We start from the raw sequence: 7,523 nt of genomic DNA on the forward strand, positions 1-7,523 counted from the left end.
AGGCTGGTATCAGACCTCCTAAACCATCTGCATTAATGCTATGCATATTAACAGTCTTCACAGTTTCTTTCACTCTAATAGGCAATTTTACATCACTGACTCTGATGGTTAAGACAGGTTTTTCTCCCTCATCCCTTGCTCCTCTTGAAACAAACTCCTTAACAAAAAAAAAAAAAAATCTTTCCTGGTGGCTTATCTGGCATTTGGATATCTTTCATCATTTTGTTGTCCTGCATGTAAGTTTTTACTAGAAGATTTTACTGCTTGCTCTATACTTTTCTACTGTAGTCCTGGAGCCCCCAAATGTATCTTCTTCCAACATGGGATGTTCAATTCAGAGACACTGTAACTTAAATCAAGTTTAAAACTCAAGTTCATTTCCCCCATACCATTCCCATCTCAACTGTTTCTTTACCGGCTCAGTCACCTCATAGACGCTCTTCTTGGTATAACTGCTCAGTAGTCAAGTGAACCTTCTCATTTCTTGACTGCCATTCTCAAGAGAAGATTAACCTTCATGTGATTTCCATTACAAAAGGCATTTCTGCCTTGTCTGGAAGCGTCAGTGTGTTCAGGTGTTCAGAGGCTGGTGTTTCTGCCTCATGGCCCCTGCCTGTCCCCGGTTTAGATTCACAGCTCTCTAGACCAACATGCTGAGATTTGTCCGCTGCTCTCATTCAATTGCTGGAGGACTCCACTATCCACAACATCAGCTACAGGACCTAATGAAATGACACGTGCTGCTGGATCAACGTCTCCTCCCACTAGTCTTAAAGGTTAGATCTACGTTAGGTGCTCCCTTTGGATGTTGGTAACGAGACCGCCGCTCACGATTAGTGTTTGTTGGAGCTGGGCGCTGTGCAAGAGACTGCAACATTTCTTGATAATCTTCTTGTTCTTGTCGTTCATTGATGTCTAAGGTGAGCTTTTTCATTCTCATCCTCTCCTCTTGTTCTGCTTGTTGCTGGTTCCAATGATTTGCAGCAAGTTGGGATGACATGGGCACATTGAGAATATTAAACTGCTGTTTATTGCCTTTTCTTGTTAACATGACAAATGACATCTTGTCTGCAGACTCTGTCTCTCCTTCCCCACCACCAAGAGGGGGCCCTTTCCTCAGCTGGCTTTTGAGATACAAAGGAATAGCAACATCAAGTTGGTGCACTTTAACAGATTCACCACTTCGCTGCTGAAGGTTTTCTAGCATCATTTTGTCCAGAGCTTGAATGAAGTCCTCATCTTCTACACAAGGAACATGTTTCAGTCCGCCTCCCTTAATCATCACCTCAGCATTTTCTTCATCAGTCTCCTTCTCCTTGTTGGAACCTGTGAGGTAATCTGTATCCTCCTCTTCTTCCTCCTCTCCTTCCTCCTCCTCCTCCTCAAAACCCTCTTCTTCTTCTGGCTCATTCACTTCACTTTCATTTCCAGACTGTTCCTCTCTTTCAGCTCCTCCTTCTTCTTCATCCTCTTCAAGATTTTCCCCTTCTGTCATAGAATCTTTGGACTCTTGATCATTTACTAGGCCTAGTTTTATTAAGAATTCTTGTTCCAAGTCTTGTACCTGCCTGATGGATTCTTCCAGAGAATTACAGAGTTTGATCTTTGGTCTTAGCAGTTCTAGTGTATCACTGATCATGTAATCTATATCAATAGGAAATGGATGGTCTTTTGTCCAAATCTCCAAACTTTTCTTCCACCAAACATAACGCTGGAAATATACAAGGAAGCAGTCAAGTTTTCTCTTACTGGAACCCCTGCCAAAGTATTGGCCACAGGTATCCAAAATAGTGCATACTAGTCTAATTCTAAATAGATGCTCAGGAGGGTCCAGGGAACTTGGAGACCCATCAGGGTTGACACCAAATGAAGTAAAAGAATAGAGAGTTCTGAAAATAGCAGACAATTCGACCATTCTGTAATTATAAAGTTCTCCTAAGAACTTGGCACTACTGATACGTCTCTGGTTAAATTTAGGTTGATTAACCTCCATTCCCAATCGAATATCTTCGAGTACTCCATCCACAACGTGGATCCCAACATCCTCCTGGTAGAGCATTAGCCCTGCTAGGAGGTTGGCCACACAGTGAATACTATTGTATTTCACATTCCAGATGTTTATCATACAACAAATAACATAGTCTTTCACTTCTTGGTCCTGCCAGGGCAACTTTCGAATCTGTCTCAAAACCTTCTCGGTGGTGACCTTAGAGAGATCCTTGTACAAAAGTTTGCGGACATACTCCTGAAGAGGAGGACGTTTCTTTCTCACTGTCTTTTCAGCTGGTGGTGGGTTGCAGTAATAATATGCATTCTCTACCATTGTAACATATCGTGTATCAAGATACATTGCTTGTTTCTTTCTCATCATTTGCTCCAAAAGCACACTGGTCGTCATGTGTGACTCTGGAGATCTGAAAAGAAATCGTCCACAGGTCTCCAGTAGAGTACATGCCATTTCAATATGATGATGAGAAAAGTCTGACAGAAGCATCTTTAAGCAATGCAGTGTATCATTTTTGTTGAACATCTTAAACTTGGTTAGTTCTCCAATGAAACGAACAATTTTATTCTTTGTCTCAATCTTGATCTGGTCCTTTTTTCGAACATGAAATCTGAAATCCCCTCTCAGCATAGAACAAAGATCCTCTGCTACATCAGACATGCAGGGATGCAATGTAGCAACCAATCTTGCATAAAGTGGTAGCAAATCCAACCTTTGCCTAGGAACTATGAAGAGTGTCCAAACCAACTTCTTCCTGTTTGCCCTTGTGTTCATGTTCATGCAAAAATCCACAGCTGCCTTGTCGATTAGGTCTCGGTTGACACAATTGGGCAGCTGCTTGAAGAAAGCGTTTACTATGAGTTTGAGATGAGATCCAGTGCTGGTTTCTTCATCTTGTTCTTGTTCATCAAGGAGCTTCTTTGTTAGATTTTCAGCTTCATTTCCACCTTCTAACTCCAATGGATCATCATTAATCTCTAAATTCTCCAACTCTAGTTCCAAATCATGAGGACTTGATGCCTCCTTATTATCCTTTGGTTTTTTTGCCTCTTTGGAATCATCTTTGTTAGAAACTTGGTTCTGACTTTTTTCATTGTCTTTAAACAAGATGGCTGGAACAAATGCTTTCAAATCGATGAGGTTTCCATAAAAATTCTGAGCATCTTCATCTTCCCAAATGCTACCTTTTAAGTCATATTCTCCGGGCCTGCCAGGTGTAAATATGTTAATTCCAGGTCCATGCTCTTCTGGGGTTGGTTTGTCCTGAGGAAGATCTGGCATATTTTCATCCAAAAGGTCCGCTAAGGACTGAGAGTTTGCCAGCAGCTTCTGGTAAGACATTGCAAACTCCTCGTACTGCTTGTGCCTGTCCTCACTTAGCTCGCCTTTAGAATGCAGAATACGCCTGTTCTGCCTCTCAGTATTCTGAAGCTCCCTGTGGTCCCTTTTCAGGTGTTTGCTCAAAGACATAAAGTACTCTTTTAAAAGATTCTGGAAAGGCTGCTGCTTCTCTGGACTAATTATCTCACTAGGAGGAAAGTTCAAATTAAACTTCTCTGCAGCACTTTTTACTTTCCTCGGTACTAGTCCAGCAATATCATCTCCACAATGGCGACAGAAACGAACCACCACAGAAACATGCGTGTGGGATTCTCGATCAGCATTAATAATACTTTTTAGCTGTTCATAGATTAAGGAAAGACCTTCCTTATCAGTGAAAATTCCCACTATTGTCAATTCTGCAACGAAGCGCAAGTCAGTTCTTAGCTTGGTAATGTTAGGCGTTTTTTCCTTTTTCCTTGCTTCAAAATGTTTTTTCCACATCTGAAGAAGAGAGGGTGCAAAGTCAGCATACCGCTGGTGAAAGAGAGAGCAGAGGTGCACGGCACAGTTCACATCAGAGATTTTTAATTTTGCTTCCACAATGGAAGCTACAGCTTCTGCAATATATCTGCTTAAATTCAGGCCATTAAAACCATGAGACAAGGAATCTCTCTGTTGTTCTGTAATTGTTTTTAGTTTCTTGACAAAAGCAGTATTTTTCTTTAAGCTGGAATCTAGGCGGCTAAAGAAATTTTCCTCTGGTCGGTTGGCTGGAGCATTTTGATTTTTGCTACGGAGTTCCTTTCGTAATTGATGGCGTTCCCAAGCCTCCTGATGAAGCTGAAGAGATTCTTCTTTCTCTTTCAGCTGAGCAGCTGCTTCTTCCTGCTGCTGCTTTATCCTCTCTTCCTCTTGTTTCTTCTTTTCTTCCTCTTCCTTCTTTAACTCTTCCTCTGCCTTCATGTTCTCTTCCTCTTTTTTCTTGCATTCCTTGTCTTCCTTTTTTCTCGTATCTTCTTCCAGTTCCTTTTTGTCTTCTGGGACCTTACTGACCTGCTTCTTGGCAGTGATCTTGAGATCGTCCCTTGGTTTCTCCTTGCTGCTCACTGGACGCCTCTCACTGCAGTCTTGTTCCTTGTTGTTCAGTAAAGATTCTTTTTCTTCCATACTTGTTGACTTCTTACGCTCAGCTGGCATTATATGACCCAGGACAATCTTTCTTCAAGTCTGTATTTTGAACTCAAAATGTTCTAAAGGTAGAACAGCACAGAGATATCTTCTGGTTTCTGAGTTTATTCTTTTACAGGGTCCTTATATATATATGCATGAGTCTTATTCAAATTTTTCATAAATTTCACCACAGCTCCAAAATGACTTTCCTGATGATTTGTACAACTTTTATGAACACCTCAAACCAACGCGGCTGGGCGGCTAGGGGGCAGGGCGGAGGAAAGGGAGAAAGGAAAAGGCTGTCCGCACTACTGCCTAATCCAAATTGATCCTTGTTGCCGATCCTCTCTACGTGTTCAGTCTCTCAGTTTGGTTATGAAGTGATAAATAGCTAATATCAAGCATGTGCTTCTCCTTCAGTGATTCGTTGAAATTCTTCTATCGACTTGAATCTTCAATAAGTATACTATAAAATAAAATATGAAAAAGGAGAATGGACCAGAAATCAACCGATTAAAGGAGGAGAGATATTTAACAAATGCCAATATATGGATTTTATTTACATGCCAAATTATATGTACAAATATTAAAACTATCATAAGTCTTTGAGTTTGACAGTGGTCATTTGGTGACTACAAGAGGCTACTAATTTTTTGGTGTGATATTCGTACCTTAATATATTAAAACAGTTCTTATCATTGAAAGATAAACAAGAAATATTTATTACATATAATATTCAATTCTAATACTTACATCAAAATCATCAAGTTCAGGAATGGAGACTGGTAGTTGTTTGTGTGTGTGTGTGTGTGTATGTGTATGTGTGTGTGTGTGTGTGTATAAAATACTTTGAAAAGAAGATATCATAAAATCCATAAGGTGTGACAGGTGTGATAAGCTAGAGGGAGAAGAGTGTAGGATAAAAATGATGTCAATGTAAGTATGTTGTTCTCCAAAAATTAGTAAAATTAATGTAAACTAGGAACAAAATCATCATCATAGAACATTATAAAAACACATACATTTCCAAAGGTTAACAAAAGAAAATATAGTCACTAAAATTTAGGAAGAAACAGAAAGCTTGAATAGATCAATTGTATATGCACAATTTAAAAATGAAAAAAAAATAAGTTTGAGTGGAGGTAGCTTGTGTGTGTGTATGTGGATAATGCTGCTCTAGTGACCTGTGGGATACTAAATAAAAATCCTAGTTCTAGGCATGGGATACCCCCTTTAATTTGTTAGTCATGAAAGTATGAGAGACCCCCGAAAGAAATCCAAGCTATTGTCTCCACTCTCAGAAACCCATTGTTGCTAGATCATACCATATACTTTGATTTCACGGCTTAGAGAAATCAAGATGATACTGAAGTGGTTCAGTGGTGGTTCTCTGCTAACTAGCTTTCATAGTATCACAAGGTATTTTGCCAACTGCCAGAGGTGGAGGTGTGTAGGAGGAGCTGAGGTGGGAGGAGTAAGGAGAGAAAGAGGAGGAGTTGGGAAAGGAAGAGAAAAAAGGAAGAGGAGGAGCTAGAGAGGGCAGAGATGTAGGAGGATGGAGAACCACACAGGTATGGAGAGCACTCGTGGGAAACAACTTAGAAACTTACAATTAGGTTAGCTAATTGGGATACAACTCTCTTTGTATGAGCATCTTGTTATTAATCATTATCAAACGTATAAAGCCTTTGATTAATCTATAAGAACTAGACTCTCATTCTCTTACTGGGCCTGCATGGATGGCGGAATGGTCTGGACAATGCCCTGCCTTGTGGAGACAGTGTGGAAGATTGGCAGTGCCATCTCTCACGTTGGCGTCTTGTGGGTGGCAGGACTGGTGTTTCTGGCAGGCTGGTTCTAGCTGCAGTGCGCACGTGGCCTCAGGCTGAGAAACATGGTGGCTGGGCTAGGCAGAGCTGCTGTAGTTTAGACAGTCGGATTAATAAGTGGCTGATTTTAAATAATTACCACAACAGAGGTGGGGACCATTAATAGATTGCTTCAGTGGTGTGCTCTGATGCCACAATATACACCAATCAAACAATATGTACTTTTTGCTGCAATAGTGTCATTACTGCTATGTGGGTGACCAACTGCATTCTGGTTGAATTTGAGGTCCTATCCACCGGAAGGAATTCAGGCCTTGTATTGTAAATCTTGTTAAAAGCTCATGGCTAAGGAAGTCAAAGGCTCTAAGAAGCCTTTTATTTCTATTTTGCTAAATGAATATGTTATCTCGATGATTTCTAAAAATGTATGTTTAAATCTAAAACTTAGTCCTTCACTCAACCTTTAGTCAAAGAAACTTCTGTTTGCAATGGAGTACAGGTTAATGTGGAGGCTCAAAACTGATCAAATTGCTAGGAATAAGTGACTGCTGGTGTTTAGCCCTAAATGAAATATCTCTATCCCATCCTATCACATGGCTCAGGGAACATTTCAAAAGTGGGAGAAGAAAAAATATAATAGGAAAAGGATGGAAAAAAGTGCTGTGAAATGCTATCTTCTGGACATGACATGCCTATTATACTCATGAACTAATAACAATTATGGTTCTCTGGACAAAACCTACACAAAAGCAAGCATTTCAACTTCTACCATGGACGTGGGAGAGGGTCATGAGACAGCATTCCTAACTGAGGAGCAATTGTGGTAATGGCTGCTGGAGGAACAACAATCATTTTCCTTCTGTGTTATAGTCACTTGTGTGCTGTCATGCTCACTCGAGCAATCCTAATTACACTTAGTGGTCCATGAGGAAAGAAGACACAAAAGTAGGCAAGTGAAGTATTGGAAAGGAATCCGTACTGAGGAAGAGGGGGTTAAGAGAGGGTAATGAAGGTGTGACTAGATCAAAATACATTATGTGAGATACATGCCGAAAACTTCCAAGGAATAAATTTTAAAACATTTTTAAAAGAACAAAAATTATGTGGCAATTTCTCTGAAAAACACCCATGTAAAATATTATTATAGTTCAATAAGATTATATAATTAAGACCATGTGAGAATTATACCTGGCGTG

General features: G+C 40.1%; 1 pseudogene; it reads right to left on the reverse strand.

Moving 5' to 3' along the window:
* Window positions 1-6: 6 nt before the first annotated feature.
* LOC114636302 lies at window positions 7-4,560 on the reverse strand (annotated as a pseudogene).
* Window positions 4,561-7,523: the final 2,963 nt, after the last annotated feature.

Source organism: Grammomys surdaster, unplaced genomic scaffold (assembly GCF_004785775.1).
Source record: "Grammomys surdaster isolate TR1022 unplaced genomic scaffold, NIH_TR_1.0 61, whole genome shotgun sequence".
In the NCBI taxonomy this organism is placed as follows: Eukaryota; Metazoa; Chordata; class Mammalia; order Rodentia; family Muridae; genus Grammomys; species Grammomys surdaster.